The 16,120-nt window shown below is 42.2% G+C and overlaps 1 protein-coding gene across 4 annotated transcripts in view; it reads right to left on the reverse strand.

The window, feature by feature from the left end:
* LOC121401595 (tubulin monoglycylase TTLL3-like) overlaps nucleotides 1-16,120 on the reverse strand; it is a 31,209-nt gene that overhangs the window by 11,190 nt on the left and 3,899 nt on the right. For 2 of the 4 annotated variants that reach the window (XM_041587058.1, XM_041587057.1), the window contains exon 1: nucleotides 7,841-7,884. The gene's annotated coding sequence lies outside the window, so the exon portion shown is untranslated. Of the gene's footprint in view, nucleotides 1-7,840; nucleotides 7,894-16,120 lie in introns of those variants that run through there. The other 2 variants (XM_041587056.1, XM_041587059.1) reach the window with 2 other exon arrangements.

Raw genomic sequence — 16,120 nt, forward strand, 5'->3', positions numbered from 1 at the left:
TCGCATGACTCACAGGAAATGATGTATTATGATAAATAAATATCCCCTGTTGCAAAATATGAAGATATTAGAACTCACCTCAGAGTTCCATGGCCTGAACTCCTCGCGAACTTATAATTTCCTTGTATTTTACAAGGGGTACTTTATTCACTATATATACTCACTATATATACAACTCTGTGTCTCTTATGTATTTATTTATATATTTCTTTGCTTAATATCAGTGTTAGTAATTTTAATATACCTCACTCTCTGCCTCTGATGCTTACCTCAGTTGGCTGGAAAATCAAATGACAACTTGGATCCTGTTTCCTGTACTACATGTACAGAAAGCTTAGGGTCCATTATGACATCACTATGGAAGCACTCAGCCTTTGACCTTATATGGTCATTGAATTGATTTCATTGTTTTAATCAGAGCTTAGTGATGTCATTGTTGTAATCAGAGCTTAGTGATGTTATTTCTGTCATGACTCGTAATAAATAAAGTATCCCCTGTTGCAAAATATGAAGATATTAGAACTCACTTCAGAGTTCCATGGCCTGAATGCCTCGCTAACTTATAATATCCTTATATTTTACAAGGGGTACTTTATTCACTATACAAGGGGTACTTTATTCACTATATATACACCTCTCTCTCTTATTTATTTATATATTTCTATCCTTAATATAAGTTTTAGTAGTTTTAATATACCACACCCTCTGCCTCTGATGCTTACCTCAGCTGGCTGGAAAATCAAATGACAACTTGGATCCTGTTTCCTGTGCTACATGTACAGAAAGCTTAGGGTCCATTATGACATCACAATGTCATATGATGACATCACAATGGCAACCATTGTGAGGTCATTACATTGTGATGACCTCACAATGGTAACCCATGGCAACCATTGTGATGACCTCACAATGGTAACCCATGGCAACCATTGTGATGACCTCACAATGGTAACCCATGGCAACCATTATGATGACCTCACAATGGTAACCCATGGCAACCATTGTGATGACCTAATGGTGGTAACCAATGCAACCATTGTGATGACCTCACAAAGTCTTAAGTCTATTTTGTTGTTATTTTTTGCAGTTGTTTTGAATGAAACAGATTATGCACTTTTGTGAATAAACCCAATAGAACCTTAAGGTCCAGAAATATAGTCTTTGATGAGGTGTCAAAGATTCTCCATTGTATGTTACTAGCTTTTCCATGAAATAAGATCCTGATTTAAGAGATTACTAAGAAATACATATAACACCGCCTGTACTGTATTTCACGGAATCGTCGCTTTGTAACATTTTTAAACCCAATGAAATCTATAGATAGCATTATCTTTGTTCTAATATACACATACTGTAAATTACTCATGCTCAATGGAGCACATGGGAATTAAATATATCAACAAATTAGTGATTAGATTTTTCTAGCCAACTACAGGTAGAACATGAAAACAAAACTTTAATGGTTGCCATGGGTTACTGCTAGGGATTCCACCTTTTACCAGTCAGGAGGCACTGGGATGCTGGAGGTGGGTAATGACATAGAATTCAGCAGATCGATGATGTAATGGGGCAAACATCACAGCAGACATGCGGTAAAATGAGAATATATATTTGGGGTGGATCAGGGATTAGGTAGGCAGGCAAGGGTAAAATGTATAGAAATGTATTAACAAGTACATTGTTGTTAAATTTGAAATTCAAGCCCCTTTTTAGTTAGGCTACTGAAATACCAGCCAGGTGCCAACCCTAGTTACAGCCCAGGTGCAAATTTGCCCATTGAGTTCAAATCATTTATAGTCCAGTTTGTGTGCAAGAGGTGCAGGGACATTAACAATTCCAATGGAAGCCAGCATTGTTTTGCAGTTATACGTGTAAATATCTAAAGGGTCAGTTGGAATGTAGACTTCCAGATATCTGAGTTATCTCCCAATTAACTTCAAGTGAGGGGGGAAGAAACGCTGGAAGCACTTCTGATTTGTTCATATTGATTGTATAGTTGAAGGGAGCTTTCTAGGAGAAATAGTCATTGGCCTAGAGGTTAAATGATCAGCCTTGAGGTGGGATCTCATATTAGAGACACTGGTTTGATTCCCTGTTACAACTCCTTAGACCAGAAACTCAATCTCCTGGTGTCCCGGCTTACTTTGTGCACCTATAATGGCTGCATTGTTTGCTGTGAAAAGTGCTTTGAGGCCAACAGGAGAAAATTGCCATATAAATGATTCCCTTGTGTTTCTGTAGCAAGGAGGGTAATGACTCCAGTAAGTTGGGCATTACAAAGATCAAATTATCAGCGAATACTCTTGTCTGGATGGATACTGGTCAACCATGATAACAACTTAACCCAATGATGAAGCTTGTTCCATTTTTAATATCAGATGGACTTCATTCTCCTCACATATAGTGGGCAGTTTGCAGCATACACCAATAATCATTTTCTGTAACTTTAGTCCAGGTGAATTCTCTACCAAGAAGGATTCCACACCCTCCCCAATTCCATTCTTTTTCATTTATTTTAGTGCATGGCTTTAATTCTGGCTGTACATAAAGATGAACTCCTCTGCCCTTCTATTCCTGTAATAATATAATATCCTCCTCTCCACAATAAGGTAATTATGTCTTCTCTTCTCCTGAATATTCAGTCCACTCGTATCAAGTGGAATCTTTTCAGGTCATCCATTATACAGGTCTATCAGTAAGTGTGCCGAAAACACCAAGAGACCTATTTACTAACATTCAGATTTCTTTTATTTACTAATCATATTTTTTTTTCTAAATATTTGAGTTTTTAAAATTTCTCTTATACTCTACTGAGATTTATGAAGTGTAAAAACCATGAAAAACTCTGATACAAAACTTCTCCAAGTAAAAGCAGTCAAGGTCCTATAGAAGTGAATGGGAGCTGTGCTGATCCTATTGGACTTTCGTTTTTTGAGCCATTCAGACTTTAGAGGTTTTCTGATATTTTTTGCTATTAATCTTCTGAAAAACTAAAAATTGTTAGAGGCTTTAGAAGTATTCATATTTTTTCTGCACTTTTCTCCATTCATACTTTTTATATTCAGATCTTTTAATAATGTTCATGGCATTCATAAATTTTAGAGAAATAGGGGGATCGTTTTGTAATGGATCAGCATCATAATATAACTTAAATACTTAATATTAAGCTTTTGGGCACCACTGCAGTCCCTTTCAGTTGAAGTTATTTAAAAGTCCCCTATACTTCTGCCACCTCAGCAGTCATTGGTAGTGATGGGCGAACTTCTCCTGGCAAAAAAATTGGCGAAATCGGAGATTTCATGGAAAAAATCGTGAAATTCGGTCGTTTTCACAAAAAAATCGTGATATTTGGAAGTTTTCACTCAAAAATCGTGAAATTTGAAGGGTTTCACTAAAAAAAATCATGAAATTTGAAGATTTTCACAAAAAAAATCATGAAAAATCGGACATTTTCATTAAAAAAATTGTGAAAATCGGAAATTGATGCAGACGGCGCAACCCGGAAATTCACCACAAATTCATGCCAGGCGAATTTATTCGCCCATCACTAGTCATTGGGTCCATTGTCTCCATTGTCAACATTGGGACAGAGTTTGCTCAGGTATTTACCTGCTTTTTTGGCACATGGTTAAAAAAATCTTGTTCTACTAAGATAATTGAATTATGCATATTATTTTTGGGAAATTCAAACATACTTTTATTATTAACAGATGGGATCCATAAGCTTCATGATGGTAGGGCGCTTGTTTAGTTGACCTTTTAACTAATTGCAATTTTAATAAAAGGGATTTGTTTTATTATTTATGCTGCAGATGACCCTGTAACAGCTATGGGCCACAAGTGCATTTCGATATATTTGCAAAAATATACATCTGTATGAAGTTTTGGGACCCAAAAAAGATTTTACTGTATGGCTTACTGTCTTTCAACTTGCCATTGATTATTGCAGAAAATGAAGTGCATGTTGAGTTAGTTTATTACTTATTATGGGTGAATTTATTTGGCAGACGCAAATTCACAGCAAATTTCAATGATTCAAAGCAGGTAAATAAATTCCCAGCAATTAAACCAATGCCATTAACTTTATTGTGCATCGGAATTGTCGCCAGTGTCAAAATTCATGATTCGTGGATTTTTCGCAAGAAATTTGCACATTTTTCGGCAAATTGAAACAGGACAAATTAGCCTATCACTATTTATTTGCAGTGTTTGCAGCAATAAGAAGGTGAGCTACATAGACACACTCATATATATTCATTTTTAACACAAAGATTTAACAATAAAAAATATATGAATTCATAACTTTTGGATTTGGGCAAATACTGAAGCTCTTGGCATGATAATTAGAATGACTCTGAACTGATTCCAAACCCTCATTTGTATATTGGAATCTGAACAAACTCCTTAAAAAATTGCATAATCTGGAACAAAAATTGTTGTCCCAGTTTTACAGTGCTTTGAAGTCACATTTGGACTGAGGCAGAGCACTAAGTATGATATAGCTCGACCCTTAATAAATCAGCCCCATAGCGTGTATGTAGGAAATATATATTTTTATGAATGAAATCTAACAATGGTTAAAAATAAAAAGAAATGATAAATATTGTTTTTAATTTTACATCTGCCCATATTTCGGACACCCCTGAAAAATATCAACTTAATTTGGTAAAATGAGAGTATTTTTATCCCTCCTACAATTAACAAGGCAAATCCATAAGCATGGGTAGACAGCGAAGCGATTGGAGAAGAAGGAAACTAGGTTCAGATTAGCCATTTTAGAGAGGTATTCTAGGGGGTCACAAATCACTCTCATATTGAGATTTGCAGTTTTTTCAGTTATCTCTTTATGTTGCTTCCCCATGATCCCCTTCAGGACATGGAGATCTCAATCTCCAGTAGATCTTCAGTTGGTAGCCAGTTGATCACATGAGCAAAAAACAATAAAAAATAAGCTAAAAGTAGCTAAATGTTTTCTAAGTGTCATTATAATAGCACCTTGAAAATGTTATTGCAGTAGTATAACCTTATGGAAAAGGATAATAAAAGTAGTGTCAGCTTCAGTAAAGGCTGAGCAGCCATCAGAGAAGAACAGGTCTACAAACACAGGTTGCCACCATCTTGTCTGGGGCCCTGATCATCAATGTTTATATGGTTCAGTATGTCGCTTTTATGTCACAAATTTACTTGCACTCAGCCTCCAGAGAAAAGAAGGATTCTAAAAGCAGCCCACGTGTAATTATAGCACTCACTAGTGATTTCACTGTAAATGTGCAAACACCAACATTTTTATGTAATAATTGCTGTAATATGCTTAAAACCCTACACTTCCCAAAGACAATTATAACAAGCACTTAGCTCCTAATATTTCCATCGTTCTATACTACAATATTCATTGTGATCACACAGTCCTGTATACAACAGTTCTAAAGTATAGCATTGGGATTCCTATTACTGAGGATCAGTTTCTTGATTCAGCATATTATTCTCAACAACAGTTGTCCCTGGGACAGTGTTGCCTTAAATCTGTTTCAAATGTCAAACCATACATTTGCTACACAATTAAGCAATACAGTTTAATATTAAGTATTTCCATGTCTGTTTAGTAATGAAGATTATTTAATTTGAGAACATTGTTCTTAGAAAAGTAATAAGACAAGCAATAGCCTACGTAACTGAAAATTTGTCAATTTCTTTATTTTTGGTGTAAACATGGAGTGAAATTAATCTTTGGAATAATTAAGATTGAAACCAAGACTGTTGCATTGCTTTTCTCAAATGATTTCAAATTGTGTAGTAAAGTAAAAAAAAGTAAGAAGGGAAACTGAGGCAACGTTTTTGGCAAGTGGTGCAAAATGTTTATACTTTATCCCAGATATCACATCACCCCCTTCCAGGGCCGTTCCTGCCATGAGCAGGGGTGATCCGTGGGCTGCTGCCGCCTGAGCACCTTGCAGTGACTGGCCAGTTACATAGGGCGGCAAAAAGCCGCCTCCTGTAAGTTTAAGAGCCAAATTTCCGTTTTTTAAACCGGAAATTTAGCTCTGCTAGTGCAGAAAGTGCAGTATGCGCTCGTTGCACTAGTGATGCCGCCCCTTTTGGCCCGCTCCGACGCTAAACTTTTAAGCACGGAACGGGAGAGGGGGGCGGCATCGGGTTGCTGCCTAAGGCGGCAGCAGCCCACAAATCACCCCAGCCCCCTTTACAAGTGTCCCACAGCATGACAGCCACTTGGAAGGTAGTAGGCACAAGGAACAGATGCTACTCCGTGGAGTAGATTTTTTTTCATTAGAACCCACTATTTTCAAAGTCCTTCAACAGATAAAGCTGTACTCTAGGCATCTCAAACTCTGGAGCCCATAGAAAAGCTGAAAGGATCTCAGGAAGGGGTCCCATATCTTAGGATTCCTTGCCGGGACATCCAAATCCTCCCATCCATCTAAACCATACGCCATTATAGAAATACATGTGGAGGGTGATGAACAGGAATCAGCTCTCACCTGCAACTGCAGGATAGAATATGCGAGATGCACGACAGTCCACACAGGTGTATCCAGCCACAACTGCGGTCCAGTAGTGTGTGTAAGCACAATAAATTGCTTCCTAGCAGCTGCTAGAGGTAGTAAGCACCCCCGGATCAGGGACAGTGCAGACACATCCGTCTCCGGCAACCTCTCTACAAAACGGTGGCAGTGGTGAACATCTGGACCCGTCTTCCCCCAAGTGCTTCAAAGTGCTTCTCGCACCCAAAGAATGGAGACGCGGAAGTCTCGCACAACTGGGCTGATTGACACAGGCGCTGGCCAACGAGGGTACTCCAGAACGAACCTCGCAGATCGAACCCACAGCCAAATAATTTAGAGCAAAAAATGCAGGACTGTCTTCTCCTATTCGGTCCAGCAGCATGCCATGAGGATTTAAAGAAACAGTACACACAGCAGCTCAGCCTTCAGAAAAATCTTTAACCCATGCCTTTGGGCACCAAAATGTAACTGTTTTTTTGGGCTATTTTAGATCCAAAGGGTTAATGTCTGCCAGCTATGGGAATAGAGCATGTGTACATTGGACTCTAACACACCAGGCTGGAGCCTGAGATGTAGAGCAACAGGAGGTTCTTGCAACAAAAATGTAACAGATTATTTGTCCAAGACAAATGGTCCACTGGTTTTGCACATAGCTTAACACCTGGATAGATACACCCTCAGGATCTCAGATTTGTAGCTGGCCTCATTCACAGGGTCCCTGCCCCTGGACTTTACTCTCTAGAGGTACTGGTCCCTCTAGGACAGAATGGCTTTACTGGGCCTTGTTGCACCCAGGCTCCCTGGAAATATCCAGCTGGGTCAAACACCAGACGCCAAAGAGGAAAATCCACCCCTTCTCTCTAACTATAAATTTGCTAGTGTAACCCTATGGAATTTTGCTCAATAGCCGTGCCACCACCTAGTGGGATCCAGGGATACACCTACCTACGGTGGACCCCACTAAGAAACAAATAATACACACCAATGTAGTAAAACAGATACATTTCTGTAATTTGGATCCTTATACCTTAAGTCTACTAGAAAATCATGTAAACATTAAATAAACCCAATAGGCTGGTTTTGCCTCTGATAAGGATTAATTATATCTTAGTTAGCATCAAATACAAGGTACTGTTCTATTAATACAGAGAAAGAGGAAATCATTTTTTTAAAAAAATTTGGATTATTTGGATAAAAAGGAGTCTATGGGAGATGTGCTTTCTGGATAACAGTTCTCCAGACAATGGGTCGCATACACGTGTGTGTGTGTGTGTGTGTGTGTATGTATTTGGAATGTAATAATTAAAAATCTGCCCTACCTGATCCAGCACCCACCGTCCAGCATAATTTGTTTGCTAGTTCTGCTTTGTACCTGTGAAATATAAGTGTGTAAGTACGAGGTGTTACATTCTGTCAGTGTAGTCATATATTCTGAGAATAAGCAGAGCACCATAACGTGTTCTAAGAGAAATACAGCAGAACCCCCATTTTACATTTTTCAGGGGACCAGAAAAAGTGGTGTAAAATCCAGGAAAATGTGGTGGGACCACAAAACAACAATGTAAAATTAGGGGAAACTGAAAATCAGTTACTATATCAGTAACTGGTGTGAGGAACAATTTGTGTGATTTAATGATATGGAAATGCATCAGTTTTGCAGACTCTCAATTATTTATTATTTCCTGGGAAATGTTATGTCTTATCCTACAGATATCTATTGGATATTGGTTTCTCACAATTAAAAAAAGAAACTTTTGCAAAATAACAATTAGAGCCATAAAGATGATCAACCATGCAGAATGTCATTTGCTTTATTGGAATCCAACTGTCAGGAAGTTCAGGAATTTTTTTTAGGTTTTTTTCATCCGATTTCTACGAATTTTGCATTTTTTTTAGGAATTTCCACTCGAAAATTCAGTGAACTTGCTGGTATTGCACGAAACCCAGCGCACATCAAAAAATCATTGGGACTTCTTCCATTGATTTTTTATGCAACCCTCGGCAGGTCTGAGATGTCGGATTTTCAGATTCAGACTTTTTGTGTTTAATAAATTCTAAAAAATTTGTGATTTTATAACATGAATTGTTCGTGATTTTTGCATTCGGAGTTTAGTAAATAACCCCCTTAGTGTAACAAACAAATCTTAGTATAAAAAGGCTACAGGACTATATAAATGCAGGGGAGATGTGTATATTTGTCTCTCCTCTGTGTTGTTTCTGTGCAAGGGGGGAGGAGTCCCCACCTCTGTGAGCTGACAGGAAGGAAGTGCTACACAGGACAGGGTTGTCAGGTTGGCGGGTTTCCAGCCAAATTGGGCTACTAATTTAAAGCCCAGGCGGGTTTTAAAAGTACAAACTAGCCAAAGTACAGATTTGGGCCTTTTTCTAGTTTGTACTTTGAAAAACAGCAAAAGTTTTTTGTTGCCCGCCACTAATGTGCCAGGCCTGCATCTCCCAATGCATGTTGGTTAATGTAGTTTTTGTTTAACAATTTGCTGACAGCCAAGTTTAATGTAAGACTATAATACCCAGCATGCAAAGGGACGGACTTGTGTAGAAGTCTGGAGTTAGCAGATTTTGGGCTCTGTACCCCAGTATCCCGTCCCTCATTCTCACATTTTCTGGTGACTTTTCTCAATTTCAGCCAATTTTAGGGCAAAAATCTGCTGGCCAACAAAATGTCTATAGGTTGGCCTGTTTTACCAACATTTATTGAAATTGTATATGAATTAGGGCCTCATGGGTTCCCTATACCTCCTGGGTCCCCCTCTGTAGCTACGGCCCTAGTGACGGGCGAATCTGTCCTATTTTACTTCATGGGAAAATTTGCAAATCAGTGAGAATTTGAAAAAGGTGTATTTTTACATATATGTATTTTTTATTTAGATTTTCCCATTGCACATATTGTGCTATTTTTGGGCTACTTTTGAAGTGACTCTTGGCTAGTTTGGGCTGGTTTTGTAACTGATTTTGGCTGGTTTTGGAAATTAGACCTGACAACCCTGGTCCGTTATTCCCTGGGACAGATAGACAGGCAGGTTTGTTAAAGTGATCTAGTTCTTTCTTGCTCACACTTGACAACAAATACTGGTGCTCACCCCATCCACAAGTCTTTCTAAGATGAAGTCCACCTTTGTGTAAGAAAAGGAGATTTTGTGTACTCACCGTTAAATCTCTTTCTCTTCAGTCGCTTGGGGGACACAGGGACAGTGGGCTATAGCTAGTACCACTAGGAGGCAGGACACAACCAAGGAAAAAACTGACTCCGCCTCCACTGGCTATACCCCCAGCAGGCGGAGCTTAGCAAACATGCATAGAATAACTTGAATTAACCATGAAAAAACACCAACCCGTAAACATGTCTGACGGAAAAAGAGAATGAGCCTCAATCCAGGGAGGGAAGCCCTGTGTCCCCCAAGCGACTGAAGAGAAAGAGATTTAACGGTGAGTACACAAAATCTCCTTTTCTCCAAGTCTGCTTGGGGGACGCAGGGACAGTGGGGACGTACCAAAGCTGTCCCCTATACCCTCGGGTGGAGATGAGGCTTAAGTAGCCACTGCGGCTTGGAGCACCTTTCGGCCAAAGCGAGTGTCAGCTGCTGCAAAGGTGTCAAAGTGGTAGAATTTTGAAAAGGAATGGACAGAGGTCCATGTAGCTGCCTTACACAGCTGTTCTGCCGAAGCCTGGTTTCTGAACGCCCAGGACGTACTTATCCCCCTGGTAGAGTGAGCTGTAAGTCTAACTGGAGGGGTCCACCCCTTAGCAATGTAGGATCGCTGAATTGTCTGTTTAATCCAACGGGAAATGGTCGCCTTGGCGGCCGGAGTGCCTTGTTTAGGTCCGGACGGTATAATCAGTAAAGAGTCTGTCTTCCGGATATCTTGAGCTCTGTGTAGATAGAATTTTAGAGCTCGGACAGGATCCAAGGTGTGCAGTGCCGCCTCCTTAGGATTTGAAGGTGAAGGACAGAATGTTGGAATGGTTATCTCCTGATTTAGATGGAAGTCCGACACGTCCTTAGGTAGAAATGATGGGACTGTGCGGAGAACCGCCCTGTCATGATGGAAGACAAGGTAAGGCGATTTGCAGGATAAGGCATTGAGTTCTGAGACACGCCTCGCTGAAGCGATTGCCAGGAGAAAAACTGTCTTCCAGGTGAGCCACTGAAGAGATACTGAGCCTAGTGGTTCAAAGGGGGGACTTTGTAGGGCGTGTAACACCAAAGTGAGATCCCAGAGTGGAGCTGGTGGTTGTACAGGAGGGGCCACGTGGGCTACCCCCTGCATAAACGTTTTTATATCGGCTAGAAGAGCCAGACGTCTCTGAAAAAGAACTGATAATGCTGACACTTGGGATTTGAGTGAACCTAGTGACAGACCTATAGACAGTCCCTCTTGCAAAAAAATCCAGGATGTTTGGAATTGAAAAGACTTTGAAGTCAGCTTTGTGAAGGATGCACCACTGGTGGTAGGTAGACCAGACTCTGTGGTAAGCTTTGGCTGAGACTGGTTTACGAGCGGCGCACATAGTGTGTGCCACGGCTTTAGAAAAACCCTTTGGCATCAGAATTTGGGTCTCAAGAGCCACACCTGAGATTTTTTGTATTTGGATGTCGTATTGGACCTTTTGTTAGGAGATCTGGGACCTGAGGTAGAGGCCATGGCTTTGCTACTGACATATTGAGAAGGTCTGTGAACCAGGAACGTCGAGGCCACCTTGGTGCTATGAGTATGAGAGTAGTCTGTTCCCCTCAGTTTCTGGGAAGAAGTGGAATGGGTGGAAAAGCGTATGCTAGACGAAATTGCCATCTTGCTGTGAGGGCGTCGGCGTCTAAGGCTAGTGGGTCCCTGTATCGGCTAGAAAGGTGGGAACTTTTCGATTGTGTCGAGTTGCCATGAGATCCACCTTCGGAATCCCCCACTTCCGCGTTATCTGGAGAAACACTTCGTCCTGTAATGACCACTCTCCTGGGTCTAAGGACTGCCACCAGAGGAGGGATGTCCTCGTTTTGCGAGATATTCGGATCTCCTGAAGCAGGGATTTCCTTTTCCAGGCTGCTAGAATATTCCATTGGAGAGCCCGCAGATGAAATTGGGCAAGTGGTACCGCCTCTATGGTGGAAACCATTACCCCCAACACTTTCATGCAAAACCTGGCTGTGTGTAGAGGTTTTTGTTGGAGAGACTTGACCAATTCCTGAAGATGAAGGATCTTCTCTTGAGGCAGAGAAACTCTCTGTGCTGAGTGTTGAAGTGCATACCCAGAAAATTCATGGATTGGCTGGGCATCAGTGATGGTTTTTTCAGGTTCAAGACCCAGCCCAATTCCTGGAGTTTGTCTATGGTCACCTTGAGTGAATGGTGAGCTTCCAGAAGAGAAGGGGCCTTGATCAGCAGATCGTCCAGATACGGAGTGATGGAGACTCCCGCACTGCGGATTACTGCTGTGGCTGCTGACATGATCTTGGTGAAGACCCGGGGAGCCGATGTTAGGCCGAAAGGGAAGCTCGTGAATTGGTAATGGTGATTTTGAAAGGCAAAGCACAAGTATCTCCGATGAGGAGGGAAAATGGGTACATGTAGGTAAGCATCTTTTATGTTGAGGGAAATTAGGAACTGTCCAGGAGACATGGCTGCTATGACAGATCTTAGAGACTCCATCTTGAATCATCTTGGACTGATGAATTTGTTCAACTCCTTTAAATCCAAGATGGGACGGAAGGTCCCATCCTTCTTGGGTACTACAAATAGGTTTGAGTAGTATCCTTTGAAGAGTTCTCCGGAAGGTACGGGAGTAATTACTTCTGAGAGGAGAAGATTGGAAATGATGCTTAGGAAGGCTTTTTGTTTGCTTGGTTCTTGTGGAACTCTGGACATGAAAAAGCGATGAGGGGGAGGAGAGGAGAACTCTAGGTGGTAACCTTGGGATACTACTTCGTGGATCCAAGCGTCCTGAACAAGTGAGAGCCATGCCCCCGAAAATTGACCTAACCTTCCCCCTATTGGTGTCGTGTCCAAATGAATAGGGACACCGTCATGCCGAGGTAGTCTTGTCTCCAGGCTTTGTGGTGTGCTTCCAGGTTTGCTTTGGTCTACTACTGAAGCGCCCTCGACCAAATTATTGTCTTGGAGGGGATGATCTCGTACTCTTGGCTTGGGAACTACGAAAAAACTTGCCCCTGCGAAAGGATGAGCGTGCCTTTGGTTGATGTACTCTTGCCCCCTGTAGCTTGACTGATAATTTTGTCCAGATTGGGGCCAAATAGGAGTTTTCCCTTGAAGGGAATAGAGGTCAAGGATTTCTTGGAAGCTATATCTGCAGACCATAATTTCATCCAAAGGGATCTACGAGCCGCCACTGCTAATGCAGAAAATCTGCTGATTACCTGAACGGCATCTAGAGATGCCTCGCATAAATAGTCGTTTGCTTTTTAATCTGGGAAGTCAATTGGGAGAGTTCGTGTCGAGGAGCCCCGGAGTCAATTGCCTCAAGAAGCGAAGCCGTCCAGGACTGGATAGCCCTGCTCACCCAGGCAGACGCTAAAACAGGACGCAGTGAAGTGCCTAAAGCTGAAAAAACAGATCTTAGAAGACTCTCTAACTTCTTGTCCATTGAATCTTTGAATGAGGAGGCATCAGGAACTGGGAGAGCCGTGTTTCTTGAAAGTCAAGATACTGGTGCATCCACTGAGGGTGGTGCTGACCATTTTTCTGTAAGCTCAGGAGGAAAAGGATAGAGCTTTTGGAATCGACGATTGGCTTGAAAACGTCTCTCTGGTTTATCCCACTCCTGTTGGATGATTTGATCCAGCTGTGAGTGAGAGGGGAAAACTGGTGAAGTTTTGCTGTGGCGCTTGAAAATTATTTTGGAAGAGTCTGATGAGGTTTCTGGTTCTTGAAGGTGGAGAGTCTCTAGTACTGAGGAGATTAGAGAGTCCACAGATTCAGAGGATAGTCTGGGTGAATCTTCCTCTTCTGGATCTGAATTGGAAGAGAGCTCTCCTTCCGAGCGGTCACAATCATCCCGCGAATCTAGTAGATGCGGGGAGGAAAATCTGGGTGGAGAGTCACAGTCCTCGTCGGATGGGGAAGGAGCCCTGCGTTTGGATGGTCTTCCCTTGGGATTGTCAAGTCTTAAAAGAAGCTTGTTTAAGGACTGAGCCAGTATTGGAATCCCAGTGGCCAGTTGTGACGCCCACTCAGGGGTGGAGGGCTTTCTAGTTGGTGAAGCTCTGGGTGGGGATGAGTCTCTGACAATAGTAGATTCCCCTTGTATAGCTTGACTCATCTGGGGGGAAGTAGGTTCTGGAGGGTCAGAACTTTTCCCAGGTGGCTTACATTTAGCACACAATGGTTCTTTGTGCCCAGAGGGCAAACGTTTGCGGCAAGTGGCACAAGCCAGGAATCTAATTTGAGCTGGAGGTGCTACCCTGGAAAAAAGGTTATCTCTTTGCCCCTCAGACATGGTGACAGAAGGAAATAGAGACCCCTTAAGAATTGCTATAAACAGTCCCTCAAACTGAAAAGGTTAACAGTTTTGGCGCTGCTTGCAGGCAATGCTCCTGTCTAATAGGAGCTGCCAAGTGAAAAGAGGGGCAGTGGTTCCTAGGGAGAGCACTGCTAATAGTAGTACAAGCGATAACTCCCTGTGCTGTGTTCTCTTGCCCCTCAGGAATGCTGCCTCAGCGCTGTGCTGTATGTAAGCGCAGCCTTGCTGTAATTCGGTCTGTCTCGGGCACTTTCAAAATGGCGGCCGTGATCATATGCGGCGAGATCACGCGAGAGCACCAGCCCGCGCTAGAAGAACAGTTTTAAAATGGCGCGCCGCCCCGGTCCCCTCCAACTGAACCGCAAAGTTTGTGCGCGGCTGGAGAGGGACCAAAGACATGCGCCTGCATTGAGTCACTGCCTGAGGGGACCAGCCCTTGCCATATGGAGCCGCAAAGAGTTCAGCTCTGCTTGCGAGGTCTGCTTGTGTGCGTGTGCGGACTGCTCTGGTGTGCCTCTGCTTCTATGTGCAGTAAGAGCACTCGAGTGGCAGTTTCCTGAGGGTAGTGAGAACCCAGGTGCCTGTGTGAGGAATGACTGGGGATCTCTGGGGGAGGAAACTGGGCAATACTCAACCCGTGGATCATTCCTTTCTGTTTTCTGGCCAGCTCTTGCACCCCTATAAGGGAAAGGGTGTTTAGTGAGCTGGATAGTCTGTGCAGAAGAACACTAGAAGACCCCAGAAACAGTTCCCCCGCTGGGAGATGCCAATAGGGTACCCCTACTCAGTGTAGGGGACCTGGCTATCCCCTGGTGTCAGTTTTAGCTGATCACACTCCAAAAAACAATATAAAATAAAATAAATGTCCTATCCTCTTGAGGACACAACGCAAACTGAGCTAAGCTCTGCTGGGGGTATAGCCAGTGGAGGCGGAGTCAGTTTTTTCCTTGGTTGTGTCCTGCCTCCTAGTGGTACTAGCTATACCCCCACTGTCCCTGTGTCCCCCAAGCAGACTTGGAGAAAACAGAGGAATGCAGAATCTTCGGTGGGCTAGATAAACCTGCCTTTGAGGACAAACCCTTATAGGAACAGTAATACCAAAAAAATGGAAGTGTTGTAAAGTAATTAAAATATAATACAGTGTTGCTCTGCACTGGTAGAACTGATGTGTTTGCTTCAGAAACACTACTATAGTTTATATAAACAAGCTGCTGTGTAGCAATGGTAGAAATAGAAAAGAGACTATATGGCACAGGTTAAATAGTGGATAACAGATAACACCATTATGTTCTACAGAGCTTATCTGCTGTGTAACCTGAGCCTTTTCTCCTTTGAATGGCTGCCCCCATTGCTACACATTGACAAAGGCTGAAACTTTAGGCTGGTGCAATAAGGTTATTATATAAAATATTTAGCCACTAGGGTTTAGTTCACTTTTAATTGGCCAATGACTATTATCACCTGACTATAGCTGGAAGGGGTGGGGGCCACAACATGGGGCTGGCCACGGCTCCTGTATAAACTATAATAAACAATGGAAAGTTGTGCTCACCTGAAAGTTGTGTGTAGGACTGGCCAGACCAGGGATGACTTGGCCAGTTTAAATATATTGTAATATATGGACAAACAATCCCTATTTTGTTTAAAGGGGAAGGCATTTTTAGTAGCTTAAGGCACAAAATGTCTCAATGTCCTTAATATATTGATAATGTGATGAGTGCAGAGGATCTCTTTTATTTGTCTGTATAAATTGTGTGCTCAGAGCCTCATTGCACCCGGTGGTGAGCACAACTTTCCCTTGTTTGTTATAGTCTAATTGACATAAACCTTAGGTCTCCAACTTCAGGGTAGCCAAAACATTTTTGGTATTACTTTGTGTGAAATGGATTCCATATTTGATTTGTTGCCACGGGATAGAGTCTCCAGCAACTTACACAGTCAATGCATTGTAAAGGATTCCACTCCAGCATGGTGGAACGCTATTTGGGAGAGGACATGGAGCCAGGGAAGACATTAGAAATCATGGGGCCCATTACAACAAAATATTCAGCTGGGCCCCACCCACAAGCCCCATACCAGATCCCGCCCACTCCACAGGACAGTTAAAAGA

The sequence above is a fragment of the Xenopus laevis genome, chromosome 3L (genome assembly GCF_017654675.1).
Source record: "Xenopus laevis strain J_2021 chromosome 3L, Xenopus_laevis_v10.1, whole genome shotgun sequence".
Lineage (NCBI taxonomy): Eukaryota > Metazoa > Chordata > Amphibia > Anura > Pipidae > Xenopus > Xenopus laevis.